Genomic DNA, 24,217 nt, shown 5'->3' with positions numbered 1-24,217 from the left:
TTAGTCAAAAGAGAAATCTGAAAGAAAATATTTTAAAACCTTCTTTATTGAAACGTTTCATGACAAATTAGATCTGAATGACTTTATCACCAAAATGATCAACTACATCTAAAAGTAACAATTGGCATTGTGAGACTCTAGAATCACTCTAATTAAATCAGGTCAAAAACAGTTACTCTTGTAATCAGTCTTGTATTAAGCATGCATTTTTCTCTTGAGAAAGTCAAAGTACTCTTATCCTCCACACATCCATGAGGGGTAAAAATGAAAAGATCGTTCAGAGTTAAACAGACAATGTAAGGGATCTTATTCTTGAATGCCTTCCTTCTGCTCTTCCTTTATGTTCCCAATAAAATACGTGCATGGAGTACATCTTAAACAAATCCTTAAGTTTAGAAGAATTTAGGGCTATACTCTACTACAATTTTATGATAAATTAGGCTACATGATGTGGAAAGGTATTATCTAAGAGAGAGGTATACTCAGTGACTTGAAAAATTACAACATTCCAAATGACATTCCTAAAAAAATGTGCACACCTTTTACTTCAGGCCAAATTGCTAACCTCTGTTACAGTTGAGGAAGCTCAGTTCAGGAAAAATGGTCCCACTAGGATGAAGAAGATAGTATAAAAACACGACAGTTGACACTGGGTCAAGTGTGTGGCTTGATTTAGGCTGTCTGACATAGGCTTATGATCAGGAAGTCTGTAGGAGAAAACAGCACTGACTAATTTTACTGACAAGAAAGCAAAAGGGAAAAATCAGGAGTAGGGTGAAAAGGCTCTAAGATGAGTAATAATAGTGCAGAGAAATATCACTTACTCTGCTAGTCTGTAAAAATAAAATCTAAATATAATGTTGCACTTTTGAATTTCAGTAAATACAATGGCTGAATTAGAAGAAATGAGAACATTAAAAATTTCATAGAAGAATAAAGACTGGAAAACTTAATCTCAAAGATCCCGAGACAAATATGCATCTGAAAAGGATTTATTACAGAAACCAGAAAAAGGACTGAAAGCTAGTAGGACTGAGAAGTAATAATGCCTAGAGATTAACAGCACAGACTTTTAAGCATGACTACTTGGTCTGGAATCTGACCACACTTCTTACCAGCTGTGACTCTGAGTAAATTAAGGGTAATAAAAAACAACTCAATTTACCATGAAGTAATTAATGTTTGACTTGTAGAAATGAATACTGTAGTCTCTACCCTAGTTTTCTTTATTGCCATAGCCTGTGAACATTTATATAGTTTAACTATTTTTATCTTCTGCCTAAATATTCACTGATTAAGATACACTGTGATGCTTCATTTTGTGATATGAAGAATAGTGAGTTGATAGTATGTCAGAACTAGAAGCAGTGACTTATAATACATTGTGGATGGGTCAATGTGTCTTGGGTAAAATGTACAATATTTGCATTCAATAAGTTATAAACAGTTTTAATTATGCAGAGAAGCATGTACCTGGGTGTTGGGCAGCCAAAGTGGTAAACTACATTGGGAATTTTTGCTAGTAATGTTGACGAGTAACTAGAGCCTTTTTCCTGCTACCTTCGGACTTTGGCATCCAGCTCACCAGTATGTGACTAAAGCTAAGCCAGTCAAATGGTATCACTTAGAACAGTGAGCCTGCACTGAATATCTGACTCTGACTCTGGTGTTAATAGCCTAAAATAGCAGTGACAGTTTAGGATTCATTCCACCAATCATAGTTTGAGGACACTGTAATCAAAAGGCCCAACCGTGTTGCCTTAAGTATCCACTGAGAGTAGTAACCCAGCTATGGCGGTCAGTTTTGTGCCACACCATAAACAGAGCTGCTCTGGAGGTCTTTGGGAGACGTCACTGTGTTCTCAGCTTTTCTCTTTCCCCTTCCACTTTCTAGGTGTTTGTTTTAAAAGGTTTTCCATACATAGATTCTGTGAGCTTCATCTTATACTTTTGATAATCCATCTTTTAATTATATTAACTGGAATTTATTTCTGCAATTTATAGCTAAGAACTATGACACATGAATAGATTAATAATAATATATGTGGGTTGATTGCAGGTTGCAAATACATCTGAAAAGTTTTAAAATAACAAAATCATCTATGTGGGAACAAAAATGACCAGCCCAAGATTTTCTGACAAATAAGATAACTAACTTATAAGTAAACCAAAAAAATCACTTGTGGAAATATTTTATGATCATTTTCTTTTTCTAAATTAAGAATTTGGTGTTTTAGAGCAGTTTAAGGTTCACAGCAAAACTGAGGGTAAGGTACAGAGATTTCCCATACATACCTGCCCTCAAACTTGCATAGCCATCCTCATCAGTATCCCCCAGCAGAGTGGTACATTTGCTACAATTTATGAACACTGACACAGCATAATCACCTAAAGTCCGTAAGTCCATAATTTATATTAGAATTCATCCCTGGTGATGTATATTCTGTGTATTTGGACAAATGTATAATGACATGTATCCAACAATATACTATAATACAGAATAGTTTCGCTGCCCTAAAAATCCCCAACAACAGCAGAATAGCATCTTCTTCTCAAGTGTACATGGGACATTCTCCAGGATAGATCATACGATAGGTCACAAAACTATTCTCAAAAGATTTAAATACTCAAAAGATTTAGATGACACACATATCATTTTCTTTGATTACAACAGGGTGAAGTTAGACATCAATAACAGAAGGAAAATTTTTTTAAAAATTATTAACATGTAGAAATTAAACAACACACTCTTAAAACCCAAAGAATAAATTGTAAGGGAAATTAGAAAATAAAGAAGAATGAAAACAAAAATGAAGCATGCCAAAATACAAAGACGCAGTGAAAGCAGTACTCAGAGGGCTATTTACAGCTATAAATGTCAACATTAAAAAGGAAAAAGAAAAAAACTCTCCAATCAATAAACTAAATTTACACTCAAGAAAAAAACAGAAAATTTCAGCAGACCTATAACAAGAGATTAAATCAAGAACCAAAATCCTCCCTATAAAGAATAGTCCTGGACCAGACGGCTCTACCCGTGAATTCTACTAAACATTTAACTAATTATTAACACCATTCTTACCCTTTCCAAAAAATTTTAGAGGTGGCAACACTTCCTAGATCATTTTATGTTGCCATCATTACTCTGATACCAAAACCATATAATGACATCATGAGAAGATAAAACTACAGATCAATATTTCTTATGAATATGATGCAAAATCTTCAACAAAATATTAGTAAATAAAATCCAAAAACATATTAATAGAATTATTAGCCATGATTAAATGAGATTTATACCAGTACATGCAAGAATGGTTCAGCATAAGTAAACCGATGAAGGTAATACATCACATTAACAGAAGTGGAGCAAAAAAAAACTATATAGTTATCCAAATTGACTCAGGAAAGGCTTCTGACAAAATGTAACACTCTTCCCTGATAAACACTCTCAGAATACTGAGAGTAAAGGTAAAATTTCTCAATATGATAAAGGGTGTTTATGAAAAACTCAAAACTAACATCATACACAATGGTGAAACGCTGAAAACTTTCCCACTATGATCATGAACACAGATGTCCATTATTACTGCATTCAACATTGTACTGGAAGTTTTAGCCAGAACTATTAAACAAGAAAAATACATATAAGGCTTCCAAATTAGAAAGGAAGATGAAAAATCATCTCTACTCATAGATGACACAATTTTATATATAGAAAATCCCCCCCCAAAATTCACAAGAAAGCTAATAAACAAATTCAACAAGGTTGCAGGGAAAAGAGCAACACACAAAAATCACCTGTGTTTACATACACCAGTAATAAATAACCCAAAATGGAGATTAAAGAAGAAATTCTATTTACAGTAGCACCTGAAAAATTAAATAATTAGAATTAAATATAACCAAGGAGGTGAAAGACTTGTATGCTACAAACTAGAAAACAGCTGAAAGAAGTTAAAAAAGACCTAACAAATGGAAAGACATCATGGTCATGGAGTGAAAGAGTTAATACCCAAAGCAATCTACAGATTTAACACAACCTCTATCAAAACTCTTACATTCATTGTTTTGGCAGGAAAAAAAAAAAAAAAAGAAAAAAAAAGAAAAGCCAGTCCCCAAACACATACAGATTTGCAAGGGTCTTGATTAGCTAAAAACAATCTTGAAAAAAAAGAATGTTGAAGAACTAACTTCATAATTTCAAAACTTACAATAAAGCTACAGTGGTTTAAAAGATACTGTACTAGCATAAGGACAGACATATAAACCAAACGAATAGAATAGAGAGCCCAGAAATAAATCCTCACATTATGAACGGTCAATTTATTTTTGACAAGAATGCCAAGACTACTCATTGGGGGAAGAACAAGTCTTTTCAACAAATGGTTCTGGGAAAAATGGACAAAGTATAAATCTGGACTTTACCTATACCATAAGAAAATATTAATTAAAAAGAGATCTAAAATGTAAATGCAAGAGCTAAAACAATAAAACTCTGAGGAAAAATAATGGAGAAAATCTCCATGATACTGAGTCTGTCATTGACCTATGAATATGACATCAAAGCTAAAGTAACAAAAGAAAAAAGTATACTAAGCTTTATCAAAATTAAGAACATTTATGCATCAAAAAGCAAAAAGATAATATAATGAATGAGAGAAAATATTTCAAATTAAGTGTGAGATTAATATCCAGATTATATAAAGGACCCTTTTAAAAACAGACAAACAGCCCAAATAAAAACTGGGTTGAAACAAGGTTTTCAACAAAAATAAACAAATGACCAACTGCTTGTGAAAAAACGCTCAACATCAGTAGTTATTAGAGACCTGCAAATCAAAATCACAATAAGATACTACTTCACACCTGCTAAGATGGCTAAATAATAAAATAAATAAGTCAATAAAAAGCTCCAGTATAACAGTTGTTGGTGAGGATGTGGAGAAACTGGATCACTCACGCATTACTGTGGACAACGGAAACTGGTAGTCACGCAGAAAACATTTCAGCAGTTTCTCAAAAGATTAAAAACGGAAGTACCATATGACCCAGCAATTCTACTCCAAGGCATATATCTAAAAGAATTTACAGCAGGGACTCAGATATTTGTATACCGATGTTCATAGAGGCATTGTTCACAAAAGGTGGAAACAACCTGCTGTCCATCTTCAGATGAACAGATAAACAAAATGCGGTCTATGCTTCATTGGAATATTATTCAATGATTAAAAATAATGAAGTTTTATTTTACTTATTTTTAATTTTAGAAGGGAAGGCCCTTTTTATTAAACTTGTACATCTTACTTTCTTCCTTTCAGAATCCTAATAAAAAACTTACGTTTCTGCTTACTTAAAAAAATCAAAAAACAAATGAAGGAAACTATTAAAACATCACTTTTGTGATGGCAAAAGAGAAAACAAGATTCAACATAAGTATAGAAAACTGTATCAGGAGCAAAGAAGTAATTCGAAGAGGAGCTTACTTCAGTCTAGGGCCAGACCACGTACACTGCGCACAGCCCTTACCTAAGAGGATTTCCAAAGCAAACCAACCCCAGGAGACCAGGGAGCAAGCCCTAAGAAGCTTGTTACTTCTGAAGTAACAAACAGAAAACGAATGATCGCACAAATACAAATCACTTTATTTGAAAAAAGTACACACGCATTCAACACTTGTCTCCCCTCCCTTCCCAGGCTCTCTTTCATCAACAGCAGGTGGAGGAGGGCAAACCCTCAGCGACAGGGCGTTCACAAAGTGTATGTGTTCTTCGCCAGTTGCCATTTGTAGTCCCCGGAACTCCAGACGGTGCGGAGGGTGCGCTCCTGGCGCCAGCGTGCCACCCTGATTAGGCAGACTACGGAGGCTCCCAAGAGGATCAGGACCATCACGGACAGCCCTGCCAGGACCACCATCACTTTAGTGCCGTGGGGCAGGGCAGGATACAACTCCTTGCCGAAGCAGCGCTGCATGCACTCCTCCTTGGAGGGGTAGCTGTTTTTATTGCACCGGCACCCTCCGTAGTTGAAGTTGTCGCAAGAGTTCTTCTCGGCATTAAAGCACCAGCGTGGGAAGGCTGCGCGGCAAGGCCCAGTGACCGCCTTGGCAGTGCAGTATTCTTCATAGTTGAAAATATCACTGGGGAGGTCATCAGCATCCTGATTTCTAAGAACACTTGGGACAGAGGAATCTGCTCCATTCCTGCTGGTGGCCGGACCACCGATGGTGTTTTCTGTGACACCAGCACATTTTGCAAGACACTCCTCCTTGGTCATATAATTATCATCATTCCCTTCACAGCCTCCATACACAAACTGCTGGCAGGATCTGTCAGTTACACTGTAGGACCACCTAGGGATGGCGGCCCGGCATCTTCCCACTATTTTCAAACTTGGCAAAATTCGTGGACGACACATTCTCCGTCGGCAGCCTCAGCCCCAGAGAGGAGCAAGCGCTGCCAGCAGAGCGAGGAGAGCCCAGCACCGCTTCCGCCTACACAGCTGCGCCAAGACGGGCTCCACCCGGCCGCCCAGGTGAGGCCGTGCGCCGCCAGCCGTTGGGGTCTCGGGATCAAGTGCTGGAAGGGCCTTTCCGCGCACGCGCACTGGAGCGCCTCGCATTCAGGTGCGGGTGCTCGCAGACGGTCCCGGGGTGTGGTGCTGGCTCTCGCCAGGCAGGAGGTGTCCGGGAAGCCCTTTTCTCGGAACTTAGGCGTGTGGACATCCTCGCTCCTTTGGCCACGATGCTTCAGTCCGCTCCTCGCTCACCCCTGACTCTCCCGCAGTTCAGAACCCCGCTGCACCCACAAACGCTCGGCGGGCGCTAGAGGCAATGGCGGCCGCTTAAAAGCAGCTACCCAAGGTGGACCAAGAATGAAATTTTAATGTCTGCTACAATCATTGTGCTTCGAGAAGCAAGCCAGATACAGAAGGACAAATATTGTATGATTCTACTTACATGAGGAACCTAGAATAGGCAAATGCATAGAGACAGATACAACAGTAGTATTTACCTGGGCTCAGGGGGAACAGGTGTTCCTGTTTTCCTGAGTATAAACTGTTTTGGAGGATGATGAAAAGGTTTTGGATATAAATAGTGGTGACGTTTGCACAATATTGCGAATGTATGTATAATGCTCCTTCGGTGTACACTTGATGGTTAAAATGATAAACATTGTGTATATTTTGCCACAAGAAGACAACAAAACAACACATTTATTTTCTCCCAGTCTCTTCAGTCTTTCGTAAGATTGCAATCAATGTGCTGTCCAGCACTGAAGTCTTATCTAAAGGTTCTACTAGGAAGTAATCTGCTTTCATACTCATGTGTGATTGCTGGCTGGTTCAGTTGCTTGAGGGTTACTCTCCTGACTTGCTAGTGGCTCGTGCTCAGTTCCTTGCCACACGGGTTTTTCAGAATGGCAGACTGCTTCATCAAAGCCAGAAAGAAAGGGAGAGTATGTTGGAAAAACAGAAATCACAATCTTTTATAACCTAATCACATGAGTGACATCAGTGACATATCATCTCTGTCATATTTTATTGGTTAAAATTAAGTGACTACAGTCAGAGGGAGAGGATTATACAAAGATAACATCTCAGGAGGCAGGGTTCTTTGGAGGCCATCTTAGAAGTTGCCTTGCTGCAAAGAGATTGTGTAAAATGATACTATAGTATGTGCATGAAAATTATTATTACACTATTGTATCATCATATAATACCAAACCAAATGTTTCTGAATATTTAGCAACATGTACCCAACGATTCAGATGACAGACTTGAATATTCACCTTTAGTCTATATTTTTCTTGTGCCACAAAACCCAGCCACAAAGATAAATACTTTGATACGTCCAACATTTCTTTTTGAAATGAGAGCATTTTGCATGCCATCTTAGATAAATAACATTTTTTGAAAGATGTTCAAACTATCTGGCCTTCTGAGATTCTGCTTGCTTTATTATTGAACATCAATACTTTCTTCCAACAATTTGACATGCCATTATTGTGACTGTAACTCTGTGCTACATCTTTGTAGAATTGTAACTGATGCCCAATGACATCTAGCTGGTACCTTAAATTGTTTATCAATAAAATTATGTCTTTGAATAATATACAAACATATAAGAATGTGTATAAATGTTTGTATATGTAATTTGTGCATAGTGACCCCAAATAGACCTATTATTTCTAAGAAAAAAGTGGTAAATCCTAAAACTCTGCCTCAGTTCTTAATAAAATAAAAATTTTTCATCCTACCTGGTCTCTAAGCTCTGATTAAATTGACTAATTTACTCATATTTCCATAAGATTTAAAACAGACATGTCTTAACTGCCTATCAAGTGCCTGTACAGGCTCTAGAGTTAATTCCTGGCATGAAAAAGCCTGCTCCATTTCCTTTACCAACTGTGAACTTTGGGGCAATTTATTTAGTAGCCCTTGGTTTCAGTTTTCTCAGGTGAAAATTTGATTAATAACATTTTCTGATAGGGATATCATGAGGATTAAATCAGTTAATACTTACAGAAGTCCTTAGAATAGTGTCTGTTATATCTCTATATAAATACATTTAAAGATAGAGATAAATAGATACGGAGGGGTAGAGGAATGATTGCTTACAGCAAAAATAAAATGTTGCAACAAAATGTATTTTTATTTTCTCTATCTCAGCTCCTAGTCCTAGGAGCTCTACCTTTCAGCTTGCTGTGGGTTGGGGGTGAGGATTAAGAAGGTCAAAGTAAGGTTGATGAAACCCTCGAGCTTCTAAAATAAACATAACAGTAGTTTCTGCTTTAAAATAATCAACAACAACAACAAAACATTCTTTTAGGTTAAACAGTGTCTTCCAGATACTCAGTTGATTCAATATTTTAAACTTCCTTTCAGGGTTATTTCTCTCTTCCTAATCACTCTTCAATTAGTTTCTTCCCAAATATAGCTTTTTAAAAATCTTTAATGACAGCACTGATCATTACAGTTCTCTTAGGGACAAAGTAATGTTTTTCTCTTTTATTACTACTCTATTAAGGTAGAGAATTTTCAGCAGCACCTGCTAAGTCTTTCCTAAGTTATTTTCCTCATGAGCTGGTTCAGGGGTCTACAATAAGAACTCTGCCATTACTGAGTTTGTCTATTCCAACTATGCATTCAGAAATTAAGTGGTAATTGGTATGAAGTACTAATGGTATTTGATAACCAAGTCAATTTATAGCCTGTGTTTAATAATCTTGAAAAGTCTGGAATTTCCCTTTTCTCTGTAACATTCTAACAATGGTCTTATGTTTCATTATGGGAAGGTTGGAAAAAAGACTCACAATATATTAATTGTGGGAGGATCTCAGGTCCTAGTCTCATTTCCTCCAAGTCTAGGAAGTGTGATTACAGTGTCGTCCTTAGAAGCACAAACCCTGGGACCTTAGAAGCTTAACACTTGCTCTGTAACTCACAAGCTAGGTGAGTTTAGGCAGTTAACGTTCTAGGGAAACTGTTTCTCCTCAGTAAAATGAGGTATGTGAACACGTACTTCACAGGTTTGCTGTGAGAACTAGCCAAGTTAAATAATTGACAGCTGACCTCTGAACCTCTGAACAACATGGGTTTGAACTGCACTAGTCCACTTATAAATGGATTTATTTTCAAATAGTCCTATACAGTACTACAAGATCCTCAGACTGAACTGAGGGTGCAGAACTGCAGATAGGGAGGAATGACTATGGGACTTGAGCATCCACAGGTTTTGGTATCCATGGCAGGTCCTGGAACCAAACCCCCAAGGATACAGGGGGACACAGTATACCTCTTAAAGCAATCCAATTACTGAGGGGCACAGGATTCTTCTGAGGGCTGGCTTTGATTTAAGAATTCAAGAATCTCCAGTGACTTTGTCAAACATTGTACTATTTTACGGTCCAGAACTTTTCCATCATGTAACTTCTCCTTTATCTTTCACTTGAGGTCAGACTTCCTTCAGGGTCTGATGACTATCCAAGCTCCTCCTGGATCTCTCTCCATTTGTTCTTATAAGCATTGAACATAATAAAATCCTTGCACATTGACTTGTCTTGATATTTGCCTCTCAGAGAGTGTGTAGCAAAGGACTTGTTATCATTTGAGTTAACCAGGAAGCACACTCTGAGATGAAGATTAGCATACAATAAGCTAATTAAGGATCATTCTTGAAATATTTATCTATGAGAATAATAAAGGGATCATCAACTGGGGAAAGGAAGAATTTGAGCTTCATGTAGTATTAACAAAGGTATCAGCAGAGCCTATAAGGAGATTCCAGTCAGAAATGACTTTTAGTATGTCCCAGTTTAGCACTGTGTCTCAATTTCACCTTTGCCTCTGTCAGTCATTGCATGCAGACAACCCCCAAGAGTGGAGTGTGGCTTTCCAATTCAACTGAAGGGAATATCAATGTATTGTATAATTATATTTTAATGAGTTTCTAATCTAGAGACAAGATTTTGCATAGTTTCATATAACTTAATTAAGTAGACTCTACTTTTGGGGCTTGACCTATTCAAATACTATAATGTATATACTGAATATTTCAATACATATTTATGAAACTATCTTATGAATATATATTTTATAGAATTTTAAATCAGTCAATGGCTTCTGATATTATACATTAAGAACCTTCACTAATTGCCTATATTAAAAGTAAAATTTTATATGGTGCCATAAAACCACATAATAAAGTATTATTAGTCTCCTATACAAAGTATTTAAAAAAATCCTAGGTTGGGGTACTCTGAAACTTAATGGTTTCTTCTGTAGTACTTTTGTAGAAAGACCAAATAGGTGCTAGATACACTCTTAGCCTTGAGAATATATTATGGTATTCTATAACTCTAAGAATTCAAGAATTCTTAGGGGTTCCAAGCGGAGCTAAACTACTAGGATCATTTATCCATTATTATGTTACTGACTATAACCTATGTAACCTGTCTGACCAGAAATCTTCACTATATTTAAATCAAGCAGGATTTTTCCATAAGTGAGCATTTTCTTGGAGCTTCCAATACTTATCCTAGGTTTCTGTGCTGTTAATTAGCCTGTGAACTCCAAAAATTAAGACTCTGCTCCACCTAATTTGCAAATGACCTCAGTATTACCATTTCCATAAAATCTTTTATATAAACAAAGACTGTTTTAAAAATATATATCATGAAGGTATAATGTGATAATGGATATTCTAAAAGAATGTTCTAATATTCTGACATTAAAAAGGTTGAACAGATGCTTCAGAGACTTTTGACTTTGATTTGTTAGTTATTCATCATTGGTCACCACTCTCCTACGTTTGATAGAGCATGAGAAGTACTCCCCAAATATCAAAGTAAACATTTTTGTGATTCCTATAAATACAAGCTCTGCGGAAAAGACAACTGAACAATCAAGACAGGGTAAAGGCAGGGAAGTATTTTATTATAGGCCACTTCAAAGATCAGTTCATACTGCCCATAATAACAAGTTTAAATGATCCTGCCTAAGTCTGCTATTAGCAATTGCATGGTTACATTATGCATGACATTTGACTATTCATAGAAAAGAAAATGTACTGTATTCCATTAGTGGTTTCCTATGAGTGTAAGTTTACAAATTACTGGTGATGTTTAGGCTGATGTGTTACTCTTTTGCGTATTTATAATGCTCCTGTCACATTCATTATTAATACGAATGCAATGTGAGGTATTCAAGATCAATATGATTTCTATCAGTTTCAGATTCTGTTTGTGCTAAAACTCTTATGCAAATATGATAGTGTATTTACATTCTGCACTTATGCATGATCGTGAAGGAATCTTGCGCTTTGCCTTATATCACAGCTGGTATACTAAAAGTGTAAAAAGACACCCAAAATAAGTTAAAGTAAATGCTGTTATTTCTGAAATCGGGAAATGATGACACTCTCCGGTGGCTGGCTAGTCTTTTGATTCAGAACAACTTATAGACACTGTCTAGGAAGACCAGCACATCATTTTTCCCCAAAAATGCAGATTTGTTTTTAATGGCAAATATTTCCAAAAGAGGTATTTTATAGAATGCAGGTTTAAGCAGAGTTTCCTGGACTCTAAGAAGTGTATCTTTCCCTTTATTGTGTGTGAGTATAAAGATTTTTGTGCCACATGCTCCTATATGATTGGTCCCTTAAGAAAGTTTAAAATTCTGCGATGGATAAGAACAAAATATATCTTACATTGTCACTGTGCCTGTCACAAATTAGATTTGGGACATTTTAGTTCCCTGATCTCAAGAATTTATAAACTTTCACAATGAAAATAAATTACTGAAGATTTTGCTTCCAGCTTTGACAGTATAGACATAATCAGACCACAAATACTAGTAATATTTTTTTTAAGGAAAAAAAAAAACAAAGTGGAAAACAAACACAAATCTGTGTTCGAAGGCACTGGTGGGTAGTCAGTACTCAGGCCAAGATTTAGGAAGAAGAAAACACATTGAGGTGACCTATATTTTTGCAGGCATTTTTTTTTTTCCCTTGGTAATTTTGGCTGTCAGAAAGCAGAAACTTTCAGTTTGTAGCAATCTCACTGACTTACCAAGGCAGCCAGGACTTGAAGAACTAATACCTCAAATAAAAGTCAACTACAGTTGATTTCAGGATGCAAGCGTGTTTAAATGTTTAAAAATCTATCATGCACCTCACTACTTAGGAGACCAAATGAGAAAATTTGTATTTAATGCATAAATATATTTGATAAAATTCAGCACTCAATCATGGTTCAAGGAAACAAAATTAAAATAAGCCACACCAAAAATCAGGGTAGCCAAGAACAGTAGGGGTGATCCTTCTTTTAATAAATGAGTATTTATACGAAGTACTGCATTAAAAGAGAGAATAGTGGAATCTCACTGCAGGAAATTAGAGAAGTCTATTTATTAACATTATTTATATTTCATGTTATTTTGGCAACATAAAAAAATACAAGTATTACAAAGAGAGGAGAAATAAAACTGTCTTAACACAGGCATTACTGTTTATATAAAAAAATCCCAAGAGTATACATGTAAACTATTAGAACTATTAAATAAATTTAGCACAATCTCTGGATACAATGCCAATATACAAAATTAAATTGCATTTCTATACATCAGCAACAAGCTATTAGAAGATCTAATAAAAGAATTCATTTGTAATAGTACCAAAAATATCAACCATGTTTTGAATTAGCAATTAAGATGTGGAAAACTTCTTAGAAAACTAAAATGTATTTCTGAGAAGCATTAAAAAATCTAAATAAATTGAAAATTTATCCTTTTTATAAATAGAAAGATTCATTATAAAAATGTTCATTCTTTTAAAATTCATCTATGGATCCAAAGCAATTTAAAATAAAATTCGCAGTTTTTTTTTTTTTGCCTGAGAAAACTGACAAAATAAATCTAAGACATACGGAAATGCAAATGGCAAGAACAGTGAAGACACCCTTGTGAGGAATAACAAAGTTAAAGGATTTGCACTACCTGTTGTAGAGACTTATTTCCAGTTTATGATAATTAAAAGCATTGTTGAAATAAGAATTAAAGAGCAGACTGATAGAACAAAGAGTCAGACCTACCTGTACAGATACAAATCTGCGTATATAGTCACTTCATTCACAACAATAATCGCCACTATTTATTGTGGGTTCGTCACCACCCGTGGGTTCTGGCCAGCAGAAGTCCCACCGAAACGGAATGAATTACTCAAGACTCTATGGAGAAAGTCAAGAGAGCGAGAGGGAGTCGGAAGCCAACTCCCCAAACATCTCAACTGCTCCCACATTTATTGTCTACAATCAAAGGAGAAACCATTCACCACTGTGACATGGAAAGCAGGAATTTAGGAAATCACTGAGCATTGTAAGATGGAATGTAGGAATTTAGGAAAAGACAGGGTGGGATTTAGTGTAGAGTCTAGCTCAAGGTCAGAAGGCCCTCTAGGTTTTAGCAAGTCATATTTGTGTTGACATCAACGAGCCTTACAGCATATCAGGGCAAAACGTCTGAGAAGTAGCTGCTTTAACATTTTTCTTGGACTCAGGTAGCTGTGCCTGTCTTAGGTTGCCCCCCTCTGGGGGTCTTACCCGTCATTGGCTAACCAGCCTTTTCACCTCCGAGCTTGCAGCTTTTTATAACTTATCATTCCAGCCCAAGACTCATTTCTTTGGGGGCCTACAGTTTACCTTTAGGGAAGTCATGGGGAGAGGGGAATAATATACATTCTTATAAATATGTTAAAGTGGACCACCAGCCCAGAAGCGGCTGTGGTCTGTTACAATTTGTTAACCCAATCATGGGCTCCCACAGTTTATGCTGGATCAAATGAATATTCAGATAAGTAAAAATGGGCCTGGACTCTTATCCTATGCCACACACATGAAAAAAAAAAAAATCCAGTTGAGTTGTAGTCCTAAGTGGAAAAAATAAAGTAATTTTTCCAAAAGAATTATAGAAGAATATCTTCTGCTTACTTTGGCACAAACAACAATTTTTTTAAGATAAAAATAAAAGAGCAACAAATTAATAATGAAGGAAAGTATTAATTAAATAGATCTTATTTAAATTCGAATTTGAATTTGTAAAATATGTTACAATTAAGAGACTGAAAGTACAAACCAGAGAATAAAATATTTAGAACATGTATCTCAGACCGAAGATTCATATACATTAGCATATAAAGACTGCCACAGATCAATGAGAAAGGACAGACTGTGCAATAAGAAAACGGGAGAATGACTAGAAAATGCTTTTCAACAGAAGATATTAAAACTGCAACACACCTACTAAAAGATATTCAACATTATTAGTCACAACCACAACTATTTACCTATATATCCCACCTCAACTAAAAAGAAAAAAAGTGTTGGTGAGGATATAGTGTGATTGGAATTACATTTATCATTGGCAGGTTTGTAAACTGGTGCAACCATTTTAAAAATAGTAAGTTCAATGTATGCATATCCTATTATATACCAATTTCACTCCTACATAACTTCACATCAAAAGACATGCATAAAATTGTGAAACCAGCATTATTTGTAATAGCACCAAACTGGAAATACCACAAATTCCATCAACAATAGAAAGGTCGGACAAATAAATTGTGACCTATGTTCATATGTAACATTGTTTAGTAACCTAAAGTAGTAAATCCCCACTATGTGCAACAGCATGGATGACCCTCACAGATCACTGCTACATGCAACAACACAGATTAATTTCAAATTATAATCATCAGTGAAAGAAGTCAGAATCAAGAATAAGCACTATATGATTTCATCGATGGAAATTCCAAAACCAAGAAAAACTCATCACTGCTGACAGAATTCAGAATAATAGTTCTTTGGGGGCATAATGCCAAGGAAGGTGCACAGGAAATATTTCTGGTTTTCATGGTGATTTTCTATATTTTGATGTGAGAGATTCTCACACAGTTGCGTTAACACTGTGAAAATTAAAGAAGCTATACACATTTTATGCATATGTTTTCCATCCTGTACATTGTGTATTTCAATAAAATATTTTAAATCAAGTATTTGTATAACATCGTTTTGAGGAAATTGTCACTATTCAAATAATAGCCGTATTTCTATTAGGAAATATAAAACCATACAATATGTGTTCTTGTATGCTGCACTATCCCACCATGACATTTACTTCTGAGAAAGAAACTGGAGGAAGAAATGGGACATGTATCCATTTATTATTTCTTCACCCAAATATTAACCCGTATTTATGAGAGAAAGATAACATAAATCACACTAAATATTTTGAAAAATAAAGACATTTTATCACAATAATATGTATTTCAAGAAAGGGAATGAAAGAATGAACTCTCTCTCATTTCTGCTATCAAATCTGTACTCTTGCCTCAAAGTTTTTTCAAATGCTAAAATTAAGTGTAGTTTTCCTCAGATCTCCAGTCAAAATCAATGGGCCCTTCTGTTATTCCAGAGTGCTTTGCTTGATTTCCATATTATTATAATACACATATAATTCTGTTTTGCATAATACTTATTTGTTTAATGCCTTCTCCCTCATTAGGTTTATGTGTGACAATAACAAGTACAAAGATGAATTCATGAAGTTTCTGTCCCCTCATTTTTTTACTTTAAAGGAAAAGTACATACCTTTAATTGTATATTGCAATGAAAATCTATAATAAGGACTGCCATTAAGATGGAAGAAAGATACATTTGAACAAACTGCATCACAGGGAAAATCCTGTGACCAAGGGAGGGTTTGAGCCAGATCTAAGTATATAGTAAGTCATTCCTTTGTTATTTTATTTAGTCAATTATTCAAGATTTATTGAGTGTTTCTACATGCCTGGCACTGAGACAGCTGCTGGAAATACATTAAAGAGTAAGATGCAGGCTCTAACCTAGAGAAGTTCAGAGTTTAATGACAGAAATCCATGCCTTGATATATAGTCACAGCAGAGTGGAAGGCATGTATAAGCTATGGTTCAAGCACTCTGACAGCACAGAGGAAGAAGAGATAGTGGCTGAGTGGTCAGTAGATACAAAAACAACATCAACCATACATATTTTTCACTTTTCACACATAAAGCACTTCTCTAAATTTTCCACACACGACTCCTTTCATTTGTGTGTACACTAAACCTCTTCAGCGGACATTATTAGTGAACTTAATGGATGAGGAAACCAGGAGACCAGGAGTCAAACTAGCTTGTCAAGGATACACAATTAGTAATTCACAGATCCAGGCTTAGAAACTAAAATCATCCAATTTCAAAGCTCTGAAAATACTATCTTAATCTTTCATCATGTACTCTCTATGAATATACCCTCAAGTGACACTTTTCCACTTGCAGGCATTAAGGGTGAAGACCGAAAAAAATTCACAAAACTCTATTGCACTGAATACAGATGGGGCTCAGAATTTTCTTCAACACAGGCCTAATGGCACTACTGATTTCTCAGAGGTACACTATTAATTTCTGCCTTGAGAAGTCTGTAGAGAAAGAGAAACTCTGAGCATGTTAGGTAGGTGAAACAGTAGGTGATTATTAACCTTGAACTCTTCATCTGGTCAGTTGCTTATCTCCACTTGATTTTGTTCTTTTTCTGGAGTTTTGTCTTGTCCTTCTGTTTGGAAGGTATTTTGTCTCCTCATTTTGCTTAACTCTCTGTTTGTTTCTGGATATGTTAGCTATGTCTCCTGGCCCTGAAAGTGTGGCCGTACATACGAGGTGATCTGTGGGACCCAGGGGCACAGTCCTCCCTGGTTAAAGAGCCAGGTGCTCACAGGTTATCTCCTGGTTGGGCTGCATGCACCCTCCTGTTGTGATTAGGCTGTAACTGCTGGGGGTGTGCTGGCTGCCTGCCAGGCCTGCTAGCTGGGGAGGTGACTCTTTTGGGGACACTGTAAGGAAGGGCAGGCTCCGGCCTGGCTGGCTGAGAGGTCCAGCTGTGTCTGCTGCAGACACACTGATGTGTCAGGCTGGTCCCCCGCACAACTGTCTGTGAGACCCAGCTGCATCTTTTATTTGTGTGGTGTGTGGAGCTGGCCCCCTGCAGTGGGGCAAGAGAATACAGAGGTCATCACAGCATATGCTGATGCTGTTTCAGAATGTTTGTTTCTTCTTTTGAATTTCATTATTAATCTTTACAGTGAGTAACAAGAAATTTAGACATGTGATCATATATTCAATTTCCACTTTCACAAAGCAGCTCTGTTGGATTTTAGCATCTGGTATTAATATGGAGTGTTACTAAATTCAGGATGCAGTTAATGTGCATTTTAAATCTTAATTTGTTCCATGTCTTATGCATTTATTAGTAGAGAATTTTAAGGCAGTACTGCTTTTTTTGTGGTGAAAATATTATTGAGACTTAAAACTTGATGTCTAAATGAGAATCAAAGCATATTCAATGGTGCTGCACCTCCCGAAATCTAAATGTGAGACAGTGCCAACCAAAAATGACAGGGACTCATGCTGCTGGAAAAGTCTTTCAACTTTGATAAAATGTCTGCCCCGAAGTATCCAATACTCTTCCACATTGAATGCAAGCAATTGTCATTTTGAGTTTTCTTCATGCATGAATTACAGAAAACAGAACTGAACAAAAAAAATTTTATCTCTAAAGAGAATCAAAAAGAATGAGCCTCAGTTCACGTATATAATATACAGTGCTGAAAAGTCTGTAAAACTCTGTAGGAATTCCCGAAGCCTAATTTTACCTCATATTTTTCATGCAATTCTCAATAGAACTATTTAATCAAGAATAATGAAAATTAATGATTACCGGACAGCACTTCATTTCCAAAGGGCTGTAGGAAAGTTAACACCCTGTTATACGGACTTATAGCTCTAACAGGCTTCTGGGTCACTGGTGAGCTGGTTCAAATGTGGATCTACTGTGCTGATTAGTCATGAGTCATGAGTCTGCAATTACAAGGGCTGTGCTTGGGTACTCTTCAAAGACACCACTGTAGAAACCAGCAGTCTATTAAAAGCTTGTATTCAAAATACATGAGTCAACTCAACATTGGAGAAATATCTCATTTTAAGAAAAAAAGACCAATATAGATATGTGAGGGGGCACCTCAATTATCTAAGGAAGTTATCTAAGTCTGATTATCTAAGTAAGTTCTACAGTGGAACATTTTACTACAACAATTTTGCTTAGATGTCAGGTACTATCTCTTTGTTTCAAGTACAGCCTTGCCAAACTAAATAATAATAATAATAATAATAATAATAATAATAATAATAATAATAATAATAATAATAATAATATTTTTTCTAATTTCTTTCTCTCTGCTTTTTTTTTGAAATTCTTTTTTTTTAAATCAAAGTTATTTAGCTTTATCTTTTTTGGGAGGGCTAATTAGGTTTGTTTGTTTGTTTGTTTATTCATTTATTTTAATGGCAGTACTGTGGATTGAACTCAGGACCTCGTGCATGACATGCACTCTACCACTGAGCTCCCCCCATACTCTGCTTATTTTTAAGTAGGTCTTCTGTTTTGGACAATATTTTCTTCTGACACTGGATGACATCATCCACTGCTACCTTCTCAATTTTCACATGTGTACTCCTTACTTGAAATCTACTCTCTTAACAAATTTCTAGGATGCAGTATATATAGTATTACTAAGTATATTCATCATGTGCATTCAATTTCTAGATTTATTCATTCTTTATAACTGCAACTTTATATCCATTGAACAACATCTTCCTAGCTTCCCCACCCCACCACCATTCAAATATGTGCTCCTATGTATTTGACATTTTCAAATTCTGTGTATAAGTCAGACCACATAGTTTTGTTTTGTTTGATTTCTATATATGGCTTATTTCATTTAGCATAATGTCCTCCAGGTCATCCATGTTGTCATGAATGGTAGGATCATTTTATTTTTTGAAACTAAATAATATTCTGTTATACATATATACCACAAAATTTCTTTATCCATTTATGTGTCAATGTACACTTAGGTTAAAATGACCTTTCAAGGATGCCAAAGCATCTATAATAAAGATGTAATGAATTATTATTAAAATGCTTAAGACAAATGAACAAAAACAAAGTTTTAGCAATGAAATAGAAGATAAGAAAAATTAAATTGAATTTTATAAATAAAAAATAGAATAATTTTTTAAAAAATTGATGGACTGGCTCAACAGCAGAATGAGGTATACAGAGGAAAGAATCAGTGAACTTGAAGAAAACAGAAATTACCCAATCTAAACAAAAGTAAGATAACAGACTGAAAATAAACAAAGAAAGCAGAGTCTCACGAACATGTGGGACTTTAACTACATATCTGACATCTGTGTCATCAGAATCCTGGAAAAACAGAAGAAAAGGGTGGGGCTGAAAATGTATTTGAATACTGAACTGAAAACTTCCAGAATTTAGCGAGACATAATCTTACAGATTCAAGAAACTGAACAAATGCCAAACAGAATGAACTCAAAGAAACCACACCAAGACACATGATTTGTCAAAATTCTGAAAACTAAAGACCAAGAAAAAAATTTTAGAAGTACTTAGAGTGAGTGAGACAGTACTTACATATGGGGGAAAATAACTTCAATGACACCAAACTTCCCAGCAGAAACCACTGCAATCAGAAGTAGCTAGCACACAGTTTTTTAAGTGCCTGAAAGACAAGAACTATTAATCTAGAATTCTATATGCAGGAAAACATTCCAGAATGAAGAAGAAATCATGTAATTCTCAGAGAAGGAACGCTAAGAGAATGTGTTGCCACCAGACCTAAACTTTCTCTTAACTACTTATCTCTCAACAAGACAATCACTTTGTTTCTACATCTCCTTTCAGAGGACCAAGTACAGAGTACCTTCTTTTTAATTTCTAAAAAAAAAAAAGACTTCTGGAAATGTAAAATATGTTACAATTCAAAAAGCCATCTTCTCAAGAAGATTTTCTCATTCTTTTTGTTGACAGAAATGGATCTACATTCAATGTTGCTTTTAATTATTTTTCCCCTCTGGCCTACACTTACATAGTTTGGAAAAAGGTGGTACTTGTTCACCCGCTTTTTATTTAAAAGATTAACGATTTCACTGTAATATCAACACAGTATTAAGTACAAAATAAATATAGTTGAAGTGGAGAAAAAGATCCTGAACTCTAGGAGATAGAAGAAAAATTAAAGAGAGACAGAGAGAGAGAAAGAGAAAGAGAGAGAGATCCAGAGAAAAATTTGAGACAATTTAAATGCTTTGCAGTTTTCCTAGCCAAAAAAGAACAAAGACACTGCAGTATATTGGTAGAAAAATTAACAAAGCAATTTGTTCTGTAGTTTATGAATTTTCATTAATTAGTTAAAATAACAATAACTGAGATTAGTAATGTACATCCTGAAATTTTTTCACTTAAGTATTTTTATCATCAAAACAAATGCTATCTTGTGCTCCAGGTACCAAGCTTGAGTCCCTGTGACTCTTTTGCACACAGTGTTTCAATTTAATGAGTTAATTTTGGAAAAGCATAGTAAGAGATATATTGTGATAATCTCTTTATATTTTAAATAATTAATTTATCATAGAGGATATCATATGGTTCGGCAGATTTAATTTTCTTTCATAAATATTACATAATCTTTATAACTTGTGCTTCAAAGAAAATAATCAGTTTCCATTCTCATTTGATTTACAACAATTTAAAATGTTTATATCAATTTAAAGAATATCTTAAAAGTCTTTTAATTTTAAGAAATGGAATAGATGGAAATCTGATCATGTCTGATTTTATTAAAGTGATGTGAAATTGAATCTTGTAGAACCACTTCAGTTTATGGCAAAAAGCATCTATCTGACCACAATGGAAAGGTTCAGGTACACTCTCAGTCTCTTTAATACACGTTCTCTCCTGTTAAATGCCTAGTGTTCCCAAAGGTAAATGGTAAAGCACTTTCTTCACTATTTTCAGAAAGCAAACATTTTAGATTTCTAATCTTAGCACAATGACTTAATCTTCAAACTAAATTCTGTATAACACAGGCATGTGAAAATATACCTTCAATGTGATTCTACCAAGATATTAGGTTTCATTTTTGGGGAATAAGTTTGAAAATTGTGTTACATATAAAAGCCAATAAAATAAGTAAAGTTTATATATTTTATAAAATATTTTATAAAAGAAACCATTTGAAAGAAGGGATTCTCCTATATAAATTAAATGATTTTTAAATGTATATTAGCCTTTATTCTTTATTCCATGGATGCTTAAGTGAATCAATGTCACAATCGCAAATTCAGATTTTTAAAGAAGTTTTTAAACTAACCTGTTTCTCCAGAAACCTGGTTTGGACTAGGTTTGATAAAGTCTAAGGGAAATACTGGGCTCATTATATTAAAGAATTAAACTTTAATTCTAAGTTATGTAGATCTTTGAGGACAGAAACAACTTGATATTGAAACTATGATTTGGCTGGTAAATTTCTATTTAAATGTCTTCAGATGATTCAACACTTTCTTTCAAACAACTAAGAAACAAAAAACATAATGTGTACTTAAATATATCAAAGTGAATCATATTTTAATCGAGTGTTTTAAATCACTGTAAATCTGAACTCTAAAAAATTTTAATGACACTACAAAAAAGTCTGTTTCATTTTTATTTATCAGTTATATTTAATCTTAGTTTTCTCAATACACACTTCAATGATATTCTGTGTCAACAAAGAGTTTCAAGTGAATGATCCACTCTATGTTATTCAGAAAAAATAGCAAGAGTTTGGAGAATTTTACAATTTAAGATAATTAAAGCAATCAAAATACAAACCTTGGTAGAGAAAGGTTATTCTGGGAAGCCTTCAGAGAAGGATGCTTGTCAAAGTTTAAAAAGTGTAATTTTTTGACAGAATGCAGAGAAAAAATCCCCTGGGAGAAAATTTCCCTTTTGAAATTCTCAGTTATTATGTATATTCAGCAGGAGGTTTCAGAGTGAGGGAAGTAAGCTAGGAAGGACATGGGGGCAGCCAGTGTCTACCAAGCCTTGAAGAACCAGAACTGTGTGTCAGAGACCCTAACATTTGTCACAGAAAACTCTGGAAGAAATCATGCTGCAGGTCAATCAAAGACAATCCACAACTTCAGCTGCTATTGTTAGTAGAAATTCGGTTCTTAGTAGAAACTCAGAAGAGTTAGAATTTGATAATAAGGAAATATATTCGGATATCACTCACTAATACATGAATTAACAGTGCTAAGTGCTGTTCTGTTTAATTTAATACATTAATATTTTTCTAGGCAATTAAGCGCACGCAGGAGATGGGATATTGGGAAAGTACAAATTATAAGGCATACCAAACATTGTATTTTAAGTTCTATTCTTGGTCTAAGCTGTTTGCTACAAAAGATACCAATGACAGACCATAAATCAGATAAGGATTAACTGTGCTGTGTTCATTTTTTAGCTATATTGCCTATTGCCTTGGGCATGCTATTAAACACCTCTGAACCTCAGTTACCCACATGGAATAAAAATTATTATAATGGTTTCCCTACAAGGTTATTTTAAGAATTAAAGATAATACTTGAGAAAACTAGCAGGAATTTGGCACATTACATATAGCTGATGATGAATTAGTGATCATGTTTTTTATTTTTATTATTATTTTTGTTTATTAAAGTATAGTTGATATATAATACTATACAAGTTACAGGTGTACAATAGAGTGATTCACAGTTTTTAAAGATGATACTCTATTTATAATCTCATCATGATCTTTTTCCCTCTGAATAGGTCCAACCCTTGTCATTCTATTCCAGAAAAGCTAGTGAGATCTCTGCATATGTCTTCCTTGGTTTCACACCATTTTTTTCTCATAGTATAAACTCAAGGTGTTGAGTGATTTTTCTACCATTTGCCTGCCTTTTATTCTACTTAGGTTTCTAGTTTTGAAATTTAAGTGAGTCTTACTGAAAGTTCTGTTTTTCACACTTGGCCCTGATACTCTGGATAAATTTCAATCTAAAATTTTGCTCCACAGGGATCTCCTCTAGGTCTTTAGGTAATACCTTTCAAAAAAAAATCACTTAATGTATTTTATCACAATTTTATAGTGCTGCCCTGTGCTGCCTGATGCCAAGACTTTACCTCAACTTGGTTTGTAATTTATTTCCTTATTCCAGTAAAGATTTCTGACTTTTATTTGGAAATGCTTTATGAAAAAATTCATGTCTAATCTTTGGCAAATTCTGGTTTTGTAGTAAATTTATTGCAGGTTCAATAAAATCTGAATACATGTAATAATCCTAATATTTATATTTTATAAATAATATAGCAGAAATTCATCTGTAAGTCAGATTTTTTTTTTAGCATATCACAGAGGGTGAATTTTTAAATCAAAGAGAAATAACCTGGGATTATTAAATATCTCTGGCCAACAATTCTGACCCTTCTCTGTGCTTTCAGCGGAACGAACTCTGTTTAATGGCTGCACCTGACAGTAGCAATCCATTACAAGTGCTTTAAAAGCAGACGTAAGTAAAACAACTTAACCACGTCCATTGTTAATAATCGATGCTTATACATCATTGGCAACTATTGATTATAGGCTTAAAAGGGAGTTCTTTTTGTATTGACTTTGGAACTTCCGCCTTGCTATATAGGACTACAGCCACATGAACTTAATGGAAGTGTGTCACAATTCTAAAAAAAAAAAAAGTAGTTAATAAAGAAACAAGATGCAATTG

General features: G+C 35.0%; 1 long non-coding RNA gene and 1 pseudogene across 1 annotated transcript in view; both read right to left on the bottom strand.

The window, feature by feature from the left end:
* Window positions 1-24,217, bottom strand: part of LOC140700024 (uncharacterized) — a 155,637-nt gene that overhangs the window by 57,901 nt on the left and 73,519 nt on the right. The gene's annotated exons all lie outside the window — the stretch shown is intronic.
* Window positions 5,622-6,677, bottom strand: LOC102546035 (kunitz-type protease inhibitor 2 pseudogene; annotated as a pseudogene).

This window comes from Vicugna pacos, chromosome 12 (genome assembly GCF_048564905.1).
Source record: "Vicugna pacos chromosome 12, VicPac4, whole genome shotgun sequence".
Taxonomy (NCBI): Eukaryota; Metazoa; Chordata; class Mammalia; order Artiodactyla; family Camelidae; genus Vicugna; species Vicugna pacos.
The sequence above is the reverse complement of the archived record's forward strand: the minus strand, read 5'-3'. Positions and strand labels throughout refer to the sequence as shown.